This window comes from Myodes glareolus, chromosome 24 (assembly GCF_982192425.1).
Source record: "Myodes glareolus chromosome 24, mMyoGla1.1, whole genome shotgun sequence".
Classification (NCBI taxonomy): domain Eukaryota; kingdom Metazoa; phylum Chordata; class Mammalia; order Rodentia; family Cricetidae; genus Myodes; species Myodes glareolus.
Window position 1 is genome coordinate 4,148,045 of NC_142049.1, and position 16,534 is coordinate 4,164,578.

At 50.2% G+C, this 16,534-nt stretch overlaps 1 protein-coding gene across 1 annotated transcript in view; it reads right to left on the bottom strand.

Annotated features, from left to right (window-relative positions):
• The window catches only part of Tenm4 (teneurin transmembrane protein 4), a 699,176-nt gene extending 684,349 nt beyond the window's left edge, over nucleotides 1-14,827 (bottom strand). Inside the window, 1 exon segment of the mRNA XM_087901469.1 lies at nucleotides 14,436-14,827. The gene's annotated coding sequence lies outside the window, so the exon portion shown is untranslated.
• Between the last annotated feature and the right edge of the window lie 1,707 nt (nucleotides 14,828-16,534).

The following is a 16,534-nucleotide window of genomic DNA, read 5'->3' on the forward strand; positions in this document are numbered from 1 at the left end:
TGGCCACAGGGGAGTGTTGCTCTCACTTTCTATCTGGGTTACTTTAGGCTACCTAAATATGCTGGTGTTGAGTGCAATGTTTTCATCATAAGGAACAAATAAACAAATGATTTTTTTTTCATTTTGATAGTGCAGAAAATCGAACCCATTGCCTCATGCGTGCTAGGCAAATGCTCTATGACTCAACTATATGTCCTATCCCCGAACATGAAAAAAAAACCACAACATCTTTAATGCAATACTTTAATCATAAAGTTGCTACCTCCTCCACCACAATATTTACTAGATGGAGGGATGGTAAGGAAGCCTGGAGAGCAGAGACCCAACTACAAGTGCAATTGCATGACAATGATGGCCACTGTTGACTATGTTGACTGGCATGCTGCAGCTGCTACCACAGAGACCACAGCAACCCTGACAGCCAGAGGCACACAACGGATAGACGTCATTTGCTCTGTGACAGTCCACATCTGGTACTTGTGGACTTGAGGAGACGAAGAGGACAAAGTAGAAACAGGGTGGAAGACCAAGATTTCAGAGCCCTGTGCAGCAAAGGGGCGGGGGTGGGGGTGGGGGGGTCCATCAGCAGCACGTGTATCTCCAGGGAGCGTGTCAGACTCTCGGGTCCACTCTCCAATCTGCTGAGGAAGAATCTGTGAGTGTGGCGAGGGGTTGTGTGTGCTGTGTGCCAGTGTGTACAGAGGCACAGGTGCAGGCTTCTCTCCATATGCATCTAGAGACCAGAGGTTGACGTCGGGTGTCTCTTACCTGTCTCTTGATACCTTATTTTTAAGATAGAGGCTAGCATTGAACCTGAGGCTCACCATTCCTACCACCTTGGCTGGTCAGGGCATTGTTCTGCCTCTGCCCCTCCCAGATCTGGTGTTACAGAAGAGGCCAACATGCCCAGATCTCACATGGGTGCTAGGGCTCCAAACTCTGGTTCTCTATGTGACAAGCACGTTACCCACTGAGTCATCTCTGCAACCCTGAGAACCTATATCTTAACAAGTCTTGAGCTAGTTCCTACATGCCGTATGGTATTTCTTGTTTGCTATTTTGTTTTGTCTGTTTCTTGGGGCAGGCCTTTCTACGTTGCCCATGCTGGCCTTGAATGTGTGATCTGTCTGCCTTAGAAGCCCAAGTTGCTGGGACTAGAGAAATGAACTATTCCATCTGACTTTAAAAGGCCTCTATATGGCCAGGTGGTGGTGATGGCACAGGCCTTTAATCCCAGCACTCAGGAGGCAGAGGCAAGCAAATCTCTGTGAGTTTGAGGCCAGCCTGGTCTACAAAGCTAGTTCCAGGACAGCCATAGAAATGTCTGTCATGTCTCAATACAATACAACTCACTTGCTCAGATTTGAGATGCTATCGAGAAGATGCATCCAAAGAAGTGAAGAATTTCTTCATTTTTACTATTTATATTAAAAGTATTCATACTTATTTGCATGTGTGCATGCTCATGGCTTGGAGGAGGACACATATGCCACAGCACATGTGGAGAGGTCAGGGGACAACTTTGTAGAATGTGCTGTCTCCTTCTACCTTTCCATGTACCCCAAGAATCACACTTAGGTTACCAGGCTTTCGTAGCAAGCATCTCTCCTGTTTATATCATCTTGCCCGTCAAGGACCTCCGAACAAACTGTAGCCATCGACGAGATGTCAGATCCCCCAAGTCCCCCAAACTGCAGAGCCTTCAGACTCTCCCACAATGCCAAGTCTCTGGCACAATTCTGGGAGATGGCTACCATGAGATGTGCATTTGGCATGCCACCGTGAGAGATGAGACCATCGGATCTTCTCCCTGGAGAATCAGAGGAGCTCTCACAGGCTGGGGGACAGTGTGCAGGAGTGGTGGCTGGACAGAGCCCAGGAGAGAAGAACATAAAAGAGCGGAGATAGCCCAAAGGCCTAGCCTGACACCTCCAGGCAAGGCAAGGCCTTCCTCCCAGCCTGCAGAATGCAGCTGTTGGAGGGAACAGAACAGGCCTGGGGAGAAGGCTGACTCTCCCACTGAGATGCCCCAGTTTGCCAGAGGCAGGGTGGAGGGCAGAGCCAACAGCCTTGATTACCATATTCTAGTCTCCTGGCTTTAGCGAATTAGGTCACTCACCTCATACATAAATTACTCAGTATGGGCTTCTTTCTGTTTCTGAAAAGGAGAAGAACCTGACATTTAAAGAAGCTCCACTCTATGAGTCATTTCTCAGCCCTGGCTGTGCTTTGTGATCAGGACAGTAGCTCTGCTGGCCCCCTCCCCCCCCCCCACACACAAAAAGGTAAAGCACTCATGGGGAAAGGGGCTGGTCTTTGACAAGAATGTCCCAGGTGAGTCTACTGCAGAGATGGGGTTAGAAATCCCTGTCAGGCACTGTAACGAAACTATAGCTAGCATTGAACAGTCATTTGGAGAAGCAGGATGCTGTGGGACAATGGTCTTGTAGCCTGTCACTTGTATTATTTTAATAAAACGCTGATTGGCCAGTAGCCAGGCAGGAAGTATAGGCAGGGCAATGAGAACAGCAGAATTCTTGAAAGAGGAAAGACTCAGTCCGCAGTCATAACCCAGATGCAGAGGAAGCAAGGTGAGAATATCTGGCTGATAAAAGGTACCAAGCCACATGGCTCACACAGACAAGAATTATGGGTGAATGCAAGTTATAAGAGTTAATAAGAAGTCTGAGCTAATAGGCCAAGCAGTTTATAATTAATGTAAGTCTCTGTGTGTTTCTTTGGGACTGAATGGCTGCAGGACCAGGCAGAACAGAAACCTCAGGCAACAGCAGGAAGAGAATCCTTATGGCTTTGTAGATGATCAAGCTGGTGCAGGGAGCAAAGAGATAGCTGATACTGAACCAGGACCTGCTCACCAGAGATGTCTGACTTTCTGCTTCTGCAGGTACCTTCATTATCAATGGTGAAGGATGCCAAGTTCCTCCTGGAGCCAGGCTTGTACAACCTTGCAACCAGTATCTTCAAATCCTCCTATGTCTCTGATCCTCCCCAGCTCAGACCTGTGCCTACTGCTGAATTGCACTGGCAGGCTTCAGAAGAAGGTCAGAGAACCAGAGCTGAGCAGATGGGAGAGTAAGAAATATGCCAATGCCAGAAGCCACAACTGGCACAAAGGACACTCACCAAAAGATACTACACAAGTACCACACAAACCCTTAGGAGACAGACTTCAATTTTCCATTTTATTACTGAAAAGAAGGCAGATGCTCAGGGGATTTCTATGCACCTTGTTTGAATGTTTAGAGCTACCAGGTGACAAGACAGAATCCAGCCTTCACCGTGCTGGCATTTCCAGAGCACTCTACAAAACCACAGCACAGGCGAGAGCCATCAGCAATTAAAGAAAAAAAAAAGGAACCCAGAGCTTCGCTGTACCTCAGTCAATTACTTTTCTTTCCTTTTTGTTTCTGTTTGCTTATTGTGGTTCTGAGGATTGAACCCAGAGCCCTACAGTGCCAAGCAAACCCTCTGCTACTGGGCTAAAAGTCAATAAATCACTTTTAAGGTTCTGGGAATAGTCATGTTGTCTCAGCAGTTGCAAGGGCTCCTAAGCTTGTCATAAATGATCTTTCCCGATAACCACGCTTACGACCCTGCCAACTTCTCAATATTATTCCCATTTGATGAACAGAAAAACTAAGGCACGCGGACACGAAGCAGCTTGTCAAGGTCCCACAGAGAGACGGCATTAAAACTGGGATGGTAACTTATTTCCACTCTGAGATGCTATGGGAGAAAGTTTGGGAGCTTGTTCAAGGTTGCAGGGAGTGTACTGACCTACAGTCCCAGACAGTTCCTGGAATGTGGCTCCATACTGAACCTCACAGCCATTGTCACTTAGCAGCTGGGGACAGCTTTTTTAGTTAGGGATCCTTTGGGTTTTGATCAGTCAGCCCTGCAAACAAGGCATTCCAGTTTTATTTATTCCTTCGGAGGGAGGAGCAGCAAGGATGAGTACTGGCCAAGGGCTTACACGCATTTCAGTGCTGTGCACTGCAGGGAAGCCCGTGAACACGATGGACCAGGAGGAAGACAGTTTCCTAGTCCGCACCAGAGACAGATGGGGACCACAGGCAGTCACATCTGTACTAGATTTGGCTCAGCCAATCAGAATCAGATCTTAGACTCACAAGAGGCTTCTACCTTCCTCTGGAGACTGGAGATCCCACAAATCTCCTAGAAGCATCATGAAGTCGAGGCAGGCCCTAATGTCATCTGCATCTTTATTTGGTTGGGCTGGGTCTTTATTAGGGTGAACACCGAATCCTCATTGCCATGAGATGCAAGGTTGATTTACTGCACTCTCTATTGTTAATAGATGAAGACAGTGGGGTTGACCCAAGGTTTCCATGCCAGGAAGATGGTGGCCCAGGGTCTGAGTGCCAGTTCTTCCTCTGAACAGTCTCCAAAGCTGTTGTTCTTCTCATTATCCTACCCTGCTCATCTGAGTCACTTCAGTCCCCCCTCCTCCTTCCCTCTCTTTCGTCCTTCCTGTCTTTCTTTTTTTCTCTTTCTCTGAATCTGGAGCTTGCCAAATTGGCTAGACTGACTGGCCAGTGAACGTCAGGGATCTCTCCTCCCCAGCACTGGGAGAGCAAGCAAATGTTAGACTAGCTTTACACATGACATCTGGGGTCCTAGGCTGTAATCCAACCTTATGAAGGTGGAGACAGTAGGATCCCTGGAGTTTGCTCCCCAGCCATTATAGCTGAATTAGTGTCCTCAAAGTTCCATGAAAGATCCTGTCCCCCCAAAATAAGGCAGAGAATAGCTGGAGAAGATACCCACTGCCAGCCCCTGGTCTCCATAAGCATGCATACGAAGAAAAAAGGAACACACATACGTGTGAGCGTGCACACGCGCACACACACACACACACACACACACGAATAAATAGGGATTCAATAAATAAAATGCTTTTACTACTAGTTAAATATGGTTGAAAACCTCACTGGGTATGGTGGTGCACACCTGTAATTAGCAGTTGGGATGCTGAGGCAAGAAGGCTGGAAGATTAACACTATCCTGAATTTTTCTGTAAGTTCTAGGCCAACCTAAATAGATAAACAGATAAGTAAAAAAATAAATAGATAAACAAGTAAGTAATTATATAAGTAAATAGATAAACAAATATAAAGTAAAGGAAGCAAGAAAGTAATACAAAGTATTCAAAAGCAACTTTTAAATGTTGTATAGTATCCCACCATCCAGCTACATGACACTTCGTCCAGCCCACTTCTTATCCTTTGCTCATCTAATAAGCAACACTGCAGGGAACGTGGTTGTTCTGAAAACTCCCCTGCCTGTCTCCGAACGTCTCCTTTGGCTGGGTCCCTAGAATTAGGAGAGTGGACTAAAGGGAGAAGAGAGTGTTTCTGAGACTAGGGCCTGATTGCTTTCCTAAAAAGGGTACATCCATTCACATCTCCACCAACAGGGAGTACCAGCCTCCCAACATCCTCTTCAGGAGTCAGCATGGTCTTCAAAATACTCTTGCCTAATAAGGAAAGGGATGAACAATGGCATGGGCCTTCAGAGAGGTGCAGGGTGCTAATCTTACAAGGGATGTGTGGCACCCACAGGCTTTGAGCTCATCCTTTGGTGTCTAGAGTTGGCTCCCTACGGTGATCCTGAAGCACCGTGCCACAGATGGAGCTGCTCGGTGCCCTTCATGTGACAGCCAGTTTGGAAACGTTTTACATTTGAGTTCCAAGGTTGGCCAGGACTTTTGCCTTATTCTTTGATCAACCCCATCATCTAACCTAGTGCTACCTCTGAGAACTTCCCATAACTATGGAAGGATTCTTTAACCGCAGGAATCGGTTACAGCAGCCACTATCCACAGGCGGCTCTTGAACGCTCGACAAATGGCTTCGACAGCTGCGGAAAGGGAGTCTCAGCCCTGTTGCATCTTAGTTGGATTTCACTTCAATGGTGAGGAGTGGCTGCTGAGCTGGATTATGCAGCCGTAAGCTACCTATCACACTGTAATATGTACTACTGAGTGAAGAACTCATGTAGGCTCCTAACTCCACCTGCTGCTACCATATTTCCATCAGGGCAAGAGCTGGCCTCTTCCCCCCTCAGCTTCGTGTGTCCATTTATTCTCTCAAATGGAGGGCTAATGCTACTTATCAGTCGTGCGGGGTGATGTAGGGATCAGCTAATTAATGTTTGCAAAGAGCTGCATTACTAACTGGTTCTCAGGATAATTGCACCTTAATAAAACGTTTAAACAGCCAGTGCTCATCCAGAGGCCAAAGAAAGGCTGGGTTGATTTAGTAAAATGCTGGTTTCTCTGACTCATCCTGAACTGGATCTTTTCACTGTGGACCTTATCAAAACAAACCCCTCTCGTTGGGAGGGTTCTACCAATATGCAAATACTGAAATGGGTCTTCACTATGGAGCTGCTATTACAAGTTAGATGAGTAAATTAATAATACAAACGAGATGGGGAGGGTAGACATCTAACCAGCTTGAACGAATTCCTTTTAAGCTCTTAAGCACTTTAATTGCTTATGTGATAATGATGTGTATTTGTACATGTCTTGATCTACTCCCAAAGTTGGCTCAGAGAAAAGAAGGAGGAGGAAAAGGAGAAAGAGAAGGAGGAGGAGAAGGAGAAGGAGGAGGAGGAGGAGGAGGAGGAGGAGGAGGAGGAGGAGGAGAAGGAGAAGGAGAAGGAGAAGGAGAAGGAGAAGGAGAAGAAGAAGAAGAAGAAGAAGAAGAAGAAGAAGAAGAAGAAGAAGAAGAAGAAGAAGAAGAAGAAGAAATAAAGGAGAAATTTTCTAAAAAGAATCACTTGGTTAAGTGCTGAATTTTGATGACGTGACATTCCAGAAAGTTTGAAGGTTGCCGTTCTATGAAACAGAGGGGCTGAGAGCTAGAGAGACCTACTATCCAATGTCAGTTCCAGGCATGGGACCTTGGACAAACTGCTCCTCCTTACCAAGCTTCCTCATCTGGGCAGACTCCACTGGCTCTTGGAAGATGTCCCCTTGATTCCCGTCCCTTCTCTTTCCTACTTCACAGCTTTGGACAAGGGCTGTCTGTGTCTGTGCAAATGAGATTGCCAGGGTTCAAGAGCCACAGGAAAGACAGATGCTCTCCTTAGAATGCCGGTCCCCAAATCTAAGACAGCTGGGAATGTTTGGTGTCTGGGGTCACTATTGTCATGTTCTAAAAGAACATCAGAGAAGAAGGCACTTGGGAATGTTCTCCTCAGTATGTACTTTGGACATGAAGCCTGGCATCTGGCAGCATACTGGATAAAGGGGCAAGTTCTTGAGATCTCCAGCCCACTGCACCAGATAGGCCCCTCAATGGGATTCTCATCTAGGTGTGTGCAGACATGTTGGACTCTTGAGCGACACTGATTTGCATCGCTTCACATCTAATCTCCCCTCCCAAGGCAATTTCAGAGCAAGGCAAACTCACTCTAGGAATTAGTGAGGTATGTATGCAAAGCTACTGCCCTTTAGTTTGACTTTCAAAGGGTTTAAAGACCAAACTTTCAAAAACCAACAGCTATCTCACAGCAAGAAAATAGACTTTTCGGGTGTGTGTGTGTGGGGGGATGTTCATTTGTTGTTTTGAGATAGGAGTTCTCTTTGTGTGTCACTCAGGCCAGCCTTGAACTCACTAAGTATCCTAGGCCAGCCTTGAACTCTTGACCTCCAAGAGATGGGACTGCAGGTGCATGCCTTTAGACCCAGGTACAACCCATTTTTTTAAAAGCTTGTTTTCTAGGATGCTAGCGGTTAAGTGATTGCACTTGATAACCCCTGATGCTCCACCTCCCATACCACAGAGCCAGCACAGGAGAAATGAGGCAAAGAGTGCTCTATGGACTCCTCACTTGTCTGTTTCTACCTGTTTCCCAAACAAAAGAAAAGCCTGGATTTGATATTCAGACAAAACAAATGACCAAGACATTCTCTCACTTTCCCTGATGAAACCGGAGAGACACGGGCATCAAAGGCAGCGTCTAAGCTTTGTCTGAAGTCAGAGGCAGGGAGCAACAGAGCCACTTGGCATATAGTGACAACCCTGAGGTGACCTTTGCACTGGATCTAAGAGGAACTTCTGCCTTCTCCTGCCTAGGATGGGGGACACCTTGGAAATGGGAGGCTTCCCTTCCCAGTGCCACAGAGTTCTATGAAAGATGACAAGTCATTTAACCACAGGGAACAAATCTTTTCTGGGTCACAGAAAAGCCACATGGGAAGGAGCAAGGCTGACAAATGCACCCTCTGATTGAAGCGGATCGTATACCGAGGGGACAAGACACCCAACTAATTTTGCTCTTGTAGCAGCAGGTAGGTAGAGTGGGTGATTGATCTGCCGTGGCCCTGGGAGAGCAGAGAGAACAAGGGGCGGGTTTGCCCTGCAATGACCCTTAGCAGGTGGGGCAACCACGCTTCTTTGGGAACAGTCTCCCTCTCCAGTGTCTCCTCCTGGGACCTCCTGGGACAACCGGAGGTCTCTGAGCCAAGGAAAGTGTGGCTCTACCTCCTCTGCAAGTGCTGGGAGACAGGCTCACTTCTCCAGGCAATTGCTTGTCATTTATCACGGAGCCAACCCCACCTACAAGACTGAGGAACATATTTACATATTTCAACTCCACTGCTGGCTGAAGCACCAAAGTGATGATGATTCCAAGACAGCCAGGGAAGGGAAAAAAAAATGTTCTTGGAAAAAGAAAAGGATTTGACTATCAACTCAAAGCTATGCAAATCCCCTGTGTGAGGTTTGCATGTCACCTCTATCTGCTGCCACCACCTCAAGCTTAGAGGGGACTGGAAAGTAAACAGCGGGATTCTGGTTAAAAATGACTGACGTAGACAGCGCAGCTTACCCTGCCGCTTCTCATGTGTGGCAGAGCCTTGGTACGGCCCATGCCTTTGACTCTGCAGCTCTACTTTCTAGGAATTTGTCTTAAGGAAATGTTAAAATTCTGTGGAATGTACAAAGCTGGTTATTGTGGTTCTATTACCATAAAACACTAAAGGTAAACAAGAAACCAAAACGTGGGGACTGGCTGAAAGAAAGCATGTCATATTAAAACATCAGGGCTCTATACTAACTCTGGAAACTGCTGCCTCTGTGTGTGCACACGCGCGCATGTGGGGGGCTACAACAGGATAGATCTATATATTTTATCACTAAGTAAGAATAAGCATTCAAAATATTACAAACATAATCTCACTTTTTCTGTATTCCTAAAGTCTCAAGCTACAACCCCAACAACAAGTAAACTTACTTTGATTTTGTTTTTGTCTATACTGTTCGAACTGCTTCAATGACATTCTAACCTAGATAATCTGAGCAAAAACCAGAGTAATGCTAAAAGTAATAAATACATAACCTATACAGTACACATCATATATGGATGCATGTATGTGTACGCACACATGCACATACATGTATACACATTTATATTTACAAGTTCACTGTTTTCCTATGGAAAGTTAGAAGGTTTGGGAATCCATGTTACTTGGCTGCCTGGGACCTGGGGCGTGTTGCTTTCAAAGTGACCCCTACAGCTGTCCGCCAGAGCCAGGTAAACATGAACTGATTGGGCTCTCAGTCACAGTGAACTTGTGTGATAGACCATGTGAGAAGGCAGGTAAGAATTGGCCCCTGGGAGCTACAGCTGATTTACCCTCCCAGGCTTTCAGAATCAAATCCACAAGGGGGTGATTTAAATCCCATTGTTCCTCTGTCTCCCTGTTTAGATTTGTGGGTGTGGGAGAACGTCCTGGGACTGGAGGCTCTAAAAGCCTGGGCCCGGACAGAGCAGCTGTCTGTCAGTGTAGGACAGGCAGCCAAGGTGAGCATTCGCACGACTGTGCTTATCCAATCTCATTTTTCTTCGACCTCTGTCACAGTTAAAGGGTGTAAATGGGCGTCTTACACCCAGTCCCTCATTGGTGTTGTCCAACAATCTTTGCTTAAATTCCTCATCACCTCTTTTCCCGGAGTTGTAACTTCTGCTCCGAAAATATCAGGTTATATAATATGCCAATCTGCACAAGGATGGAATTCTGTCAGGAAAAAAAAAAAACGGACCCAACGAAGCACAAATTCTAACAAAACTGGAAATGACTTTTCTAAGAAAAGAGAAGATATTTTTGTTTCAAGCCCTTGAAGCTGGTTTTAAATAGACTTTGGATGCGATGTTTGCTGGCTCTTGGGGCACTGTTGATCTCCCTGAGTAACCTCACCCAACAAATGTCCAACGCCGGAGAGAGCTGAGAGAGGTGAGGCAGACCGATCATCTGCGAAGTTTGCTGGAGGTTTAGTGGGTGCCAGTGCTGACTTATAGCACCCTAAAGTAGGTGGCAATATCACAATGTGCAGGGGAGAGAAGCAAACCTCCCAAAATAACCTGCCTAAGGCCACGAGGCCACAATCCCTAAACGGTGGAATCTCCAGCAACAAGCTCCCACAAAAATAACAAAAGGCTGAAGGGATTATACCAGAAAGAATTCAATTCTGTTGGAAGAGAGTCCTCTAACCCGAGCCCCACCCTTCTGCTGGAACATCTGCTCTCTACTTAGCATTCCAGATCATTCCATTTGCTGTACTCTTCTCAGGGTTCCTCCGTGTAAACTGAGCACTGGTTGTGACCCCCACCCCCACCCCACCCTGGGGCAAGGACTGACTCTTTCCTCCACAGGGTGGTTTCATGGCTTAATGCCCAAAGCCTACTTCCACCCAGAGATGACTTGATTAAAAGCAGGGCTGGCAACCCAAGAGCGGGAGAAGTCTCTAGAGAATGGAATCTCTCTGTCCCTGACACCTTCTCCATCCAAGTACATGGTAATTTCACAGTCTAGCATTCTTCCTGCCCCCAGCCCCTTCAGCAGCAGTACCAGGAGGGAAAGCCGCTAAACCATCGGAGCCACCCACTCATAACGTCCACGAGGGCCTACTGCTGACAATTAATTACTGGGCGCAGACATGCAGCACAGGCTGGCCCAATCCCACCCGGAGAAACGGCTTCCTTATCACCCTCACCAAAGAAAACAGATTTTTTTCACAACACCCAGAAATAGGGAAATCCCACTTTGAGGCTATGGTCTGGCCTGGTCACAAACCTCTGCACTCCTCTCCATTACACACACACACACACACACACACACACACACACACACACGCAGAAAACTTGTTCTCACTACCACCACCTGTGAAAACAGTCCTTGTAACTTTAACATAGAGAGAAGCCGGCAAAGTATAGCATCAGGGTGCAAGAAGAGCACCCAGGGTCTTAAAGAAAGGGATCAGGCTTTGGAAGGAAGGGAGGCATGCTGGGGACCCAGGCTGGGTCTTGCTCCTGGTGGGAACTTGGCTGCCACAGCTCGGGTTTCAGTGCCTAGGCCCCGCCCACTCTGCAGCCCCCGCCAACGCCGCCAACCACTGATCAGGCCATCAAAAAACCCAAAGCCCAGGGCGTCCAGCCCAGGTTGGCAGAAAGCTGAAGGGGGCCGCAGCCAACCATGGAAAACCCTTCCCGGAGACTTCTAGAGGCGGATGGAGAGGCGAATCACGTGGGGCCAGCAGCAGGGTTGGGGAGCTAAGTGTTGGGCCCCGAGATTTGGAAACAGGTTGTCGCTGAACCCATCCCCACCCCCTAGCCACCGGGCCGCGAACCGACTCCCGCCATGCCCTGGGAGCGACCCCGGCAGCCTCCGGGCCGCGGTTCTCCTTCCCCAGCCCCAGCGACTGTGCCAGAGCCGCTGAAGCAGCCCGGGCGAAGGCGCCTTCAGCAAGGTCAGGACGCGGCCGGCCGGCACCTGGGGATTTTTCCCAGCCCAGCATCGGCTTTGCAATCGCATTGTTAAGGATCATGGCAGAGGCAGGAAATCCGAACAGCCCCACAGATCTGCGCGAGGGAGGATTTATTTCACAGCGCCGAACACACTCAGACAGACCCGGGATTTCAGGGGGGAGGGGGATGCGGAGTTTCAGGACGCAGGAATGTGGCGAAAACAAAACCCTCCCCACCCATGCGTGCTATCTTCTGACTTGGGGGAGGGAGTTCAGGGCCACCAAGCCCCAGAATTCAGCGTTCCGCAGGGTTCTGCCAGGGCTGGGATAGCTTTTCCCTCTACAGGCGAAAAAAATAAGCTTTAAAAACACTCCACTACTGTGGTTCTCTATCAAAGCCCATCAGTGTGCGACAGGCTGCGGCAGCGAATGGAGGCAGCGGGATGGGGAGTGGAAGGGGGGGGCAGGTGAGCGCAGTGGAAACAAACTGTTTTCGGTCCAGGAGGGAGGCGAGGGGCAGAAGCCAGCCATACCACGCACCCATTCTCCTCGCTTCCGCATTAGGTACATAAATCGTTGCTCCCCTCCGCTCCGGAGGCAAATACTCTTACTTCCTAACCCACTGCCTCTACCCCAACCTGGGCCTGGATGCCTGGGGTACCTGGGTATTTCTGAAACGGACTTGGGTGAGGGCGCAGGTTTCAAAACAAGTGAAGGGCTCTGGGTTTAAAGACAGGGAGGGGCGCCGGGAGGAACCACGAAGAGAGTCTTTGGGATGCCTAGAACAACGATTTTGATTTTCCTAAAACTACGCTCCCTGGAAGGCCTTCCAACTCCTCCTCCCCGAGTCACAAGGCTCCAAGGACTCAAAGAAACCCGAGTTCTGACCCGCTCCTCTTCTCAGATTAATCTCGGATCTCTCCACCCACTCCGTCCCTGCCTCAGTAACCGGTTCCTTGAGGGCAGCGTTTTAGCACCCAAAAGCCCATTTCAGAAGTGGGCGCCGCTGTACAAGATGTCCAGCTCGCCATTCTCCAAGTGAATCTCCTTCCCAGGTACTTACAATCCCCAAGCAGGAAAACTTTCAGCAAGAGCCGGGTGCTCGCAATACAGTTCTGGGTAACCACCGAGGCAGCTTATATAACCGCCCGCGATACTGTTCGGCAGATATCCTCAGTGCACGGCCTCACGACTCAGCACATGTGCACCCTCTGGCCCCGGCGTCGGGGATGGCGAGCGTGCCCCACCGGCGCCTTCCACAAAGCAGCAGGGCGATCTTCGGGGCTAATCAAAAGCCAGTAGTGCGTTCAGATTCCCGCAAACCCGGGCTAGCTCGTCCCCATAGCTGCCTGAGTTGGTGCGTTGGTGGCTCACTGTCTTAACTGCATGTGTACAAACCTTCTCTCCAGGGTTGGGGGGGGGGGGGGGCGGATGGCTACCGCGTAGGGAACTGGTGGAGGTCTGAGGAAGGGCTCAACGTCTAACCTGAGCAAAACTCTCATCCACACAGAACCCAAGTTCAGAAACGGCCTTAAGGTATCCCACTGAAAGGGGTGCCAATTTTCCAAAGTTAGAGACCACGCAATTGAATTTCCAGTACTTTCCAACCTGGCCTAGGAGGGGGCAGGGCAGAGAAGAGAAGGAGGTAGTGACCAGAGAAACCCACCTATGAACCCAAGAAGCACTGACCATTCAAGCCATCTCTCCTCCCTTCCTCCCAAGTAGTTAGCGGCTTAGTCTTGGGTTACATGTGGACACACACACACACATACACACATTCCGCGCCACCACCTTCTGTCTGTTCCTCCAATGTAAAGACTGCGTTTTTAAATCACTAGGAAAATAACTAAGGAGCTCAGAGATCACATTTCAATACACAGCACATTTCCCGAAGCTGGGGGGAAGGGGGTTTGCAAGTAGTCACACACTCACACCCGTGAACCCCCAGAGAGTCCACCCTGGCGCCTGCAACCTCAACTCGCTCCGAGACAAACCGAACGAGAAACAACGCGGACAACAAGGATAGGCAGGGATAGGCAGGAGCCAGTGGGGCTGCAGAGGACGTGCGGCTTGGGGGTCGCGTCCCTGGGTTCCCGGCTCCAACCGCAGCGCTCACAGGGGCCGCTGCAGCTGGATCTCGCCCCGCAGGGCAGGCTGCAGCACGGGAACTCGGCGCCGCCTCGTGGGCTCCTCCAGCGCCCGCCGGGAATCTGGGGCGGGCGAGTATGCAGAGGGGCTGCGGGCGGCTGGGCCGTGACAGGGAAAGGGAGCCGGGTGCAGCAGAGGAACCTGGACCGATATCAACCGCGGTCTAGAGTCTAGGGCTGGCTCCCAGCTCTCCACTCTTCCCCCAACACTCGCTCCCAGACTCTAGTCTGCGGCGGACTCCCGGGGCTGCCGTGGCCAAGGCTCTGGGCTCCGAGCTCCCTGCCTTGCCCGCAACCTAGACGCCCGACTCGCCTTCTCTTCCTCCCTCCCTCCCCGGTGCGGAGCATGGGTTCAAGTTAGCATCACCCGGAGCCCTCAGCGAGCTGCATGAGCTACCCGGACCTGCGAGTGCAGAGAGGGGCGACGGAGCTGACCAGCCGCCGCCGCGAACCCCAAGGTGCTCTTTTGGTAGAGCTGATCACGCCGCCTTACCGTGACTGCAGGCTGCCACCGCCGGGGAAGCGGGGACGAGGACGGCGCTCTGGAGGCGAGGCACTGCGCCGCTGGTTCCACTGCTTTGCGAGCCGGATAGAGGCGCCCAAGAAGGAGCAGGACCGGGTTCTGCGCTCAGCTCCGACGAGACCAACAATAGCTCCCGCGGGGAGTGGAGCCCCAGCGAGCCTCCAGTCGCGCGCACACACCGGGCTCCGGCTCCCGGCAGCTCCCGGCCGGCGTCCCTGCCAGCACTGCTGCCCCACATGAAACAGCTGCAATCCCGAGGATTCTGGGGGTTGGGGCGGGGGTGAGCGCGCGGGTGTATGTGAGTGTGTGTGTTTAATAGCTTCCCTCCTCTTCTTCCCCTCCCTGCCTGCTCGCCTGCTTGCCTCCGTCCCCCACCCTCGCTCTCTTACACACAGGGCGAACTAGTGAGCGAGACACGCACACGCGCGCGCGCGCACGGACACACACACACACACACACACACACACACACACACACACACACACACACACACACGCAGGTTACATGAATGGGAGGCGGGAGCCAATCCTAAAAGCCCCGGCAAGCCACGCTTGGAGCAGGGCTGCACCACGGCGCCGGGGGGCGCCACACAGGTGATGAGCCCTTCCTCCCGTGGCCTCTCGCCCTCATCTCTGCTCACACGTCTCTGCTGTGTGCATGTCTTCCCTTATCTCCTTCCTTCCCTTCTCTGGGCTGCTTTCTCCATCTCATCTCATTTTCTCTCCGGAATTCTCTAGGCTCTTAGCTCAATATTTTTCTCGGTTTCCTTTTTGACCCTTTCTTCCGGCTTCCTCACAGCCTTTCGGAAACTTTCTCGTTCCCTGTCACTACTTTTCTCTACTCCCTTCCCTCTTGTCTTTTGTTCTCATTCCTTCCCCCTAGGAGTTGCTTATTAGTATATTGTGTTGCCTGACTCCTCTCTCTCCTCACACCTCTCTGTTGGTCTTGGCCCCCCTCCTTGCCTAACCCTCTGAAATGCTTTTCCACACCTCCGACTCTTTTCCCGGGTTGTTTTTTGCTACTCGCAGCTGCTGCTTGGCCAAGGTAATTAACGGTTCCATCCTTGGGCATGCAAGATGTCTTAAAGAAAGGCCTTCCTCGGACAACTTCCCCAAAACCATGGTAACAGCTCTGAGTCCTGTGGTAGCAATCATGGGGAGGGGGAGTGACCAGCAGTGAATATAGCCCAAGAAATTTCCTTCCCTTATGAATCTGGATCATAACTGCCAGCCCTTTACCAAGGCAAGGACATTTGTTTGTGATGGAGAGAGAGCTTGAATTCACAGAGGCTTTCTGCAGAGAGACTAAAGGTTTTCCCGCCTGCAGCCTCCTTCAGGCTGGCTATTGTAGAACTTGATTTCAAAGTATTCCCCTGGCCTAGCCTCAGTTCTCCCACCTGCAAAACAGGTTATAGCCACCTCACTAGGAAGAACAATGGACAGGAAGCCCCGGAGTGCTTAGGAAGTTCTCGACCTTTGTTGGGAGCCACCTGGAGGCACAGGTGGTCCTGCAGTTTGGAGGTAGCCACGTGGGGCTGAGCAACCCTGCCTGCACCCTTGCCTGCACATGCTCAGACCAGCAGAATGGCATTAACCAATCAGGACAGCGTTCAAGCTGCTCCACCGTTTAAAAGCAGATGCCTCGGGACCCTACTTCCTCTCTCTAAGCTTTCTCTCGTCCCTGCTCTATCGTCCCTTCCCCCAATTTTCCTCAAGGGAATGCTCCAAATAAAGATGTGACCAGAGAAGGAATTCTCGTTTTTGGTGGCGTTCATTCCTGCTGGACAGGATGGCGCCCCGCAACTGGTGCCGAAACCCGGGACGCTGAGGGACCCTGACAACTACGCCGGGGGACCCTGAGAAAGCCCGGGAGAAGAAGCCAAGATCAGACACCAGCACAGAGAGCCTTGAATTTCAGAACTCTGAACACGTGGAGCGGTGAGTGACGTCTGTGAATCCCCCAAAAAGGGGAGGGAAAAGAATTTCAAAGGATAGGCCTAAAATAGAAAAGAAAATACAAAAAAAAATCAAAGTTAAGGTATCTGAAAGAAGGTACAGAAAGCAACGGGG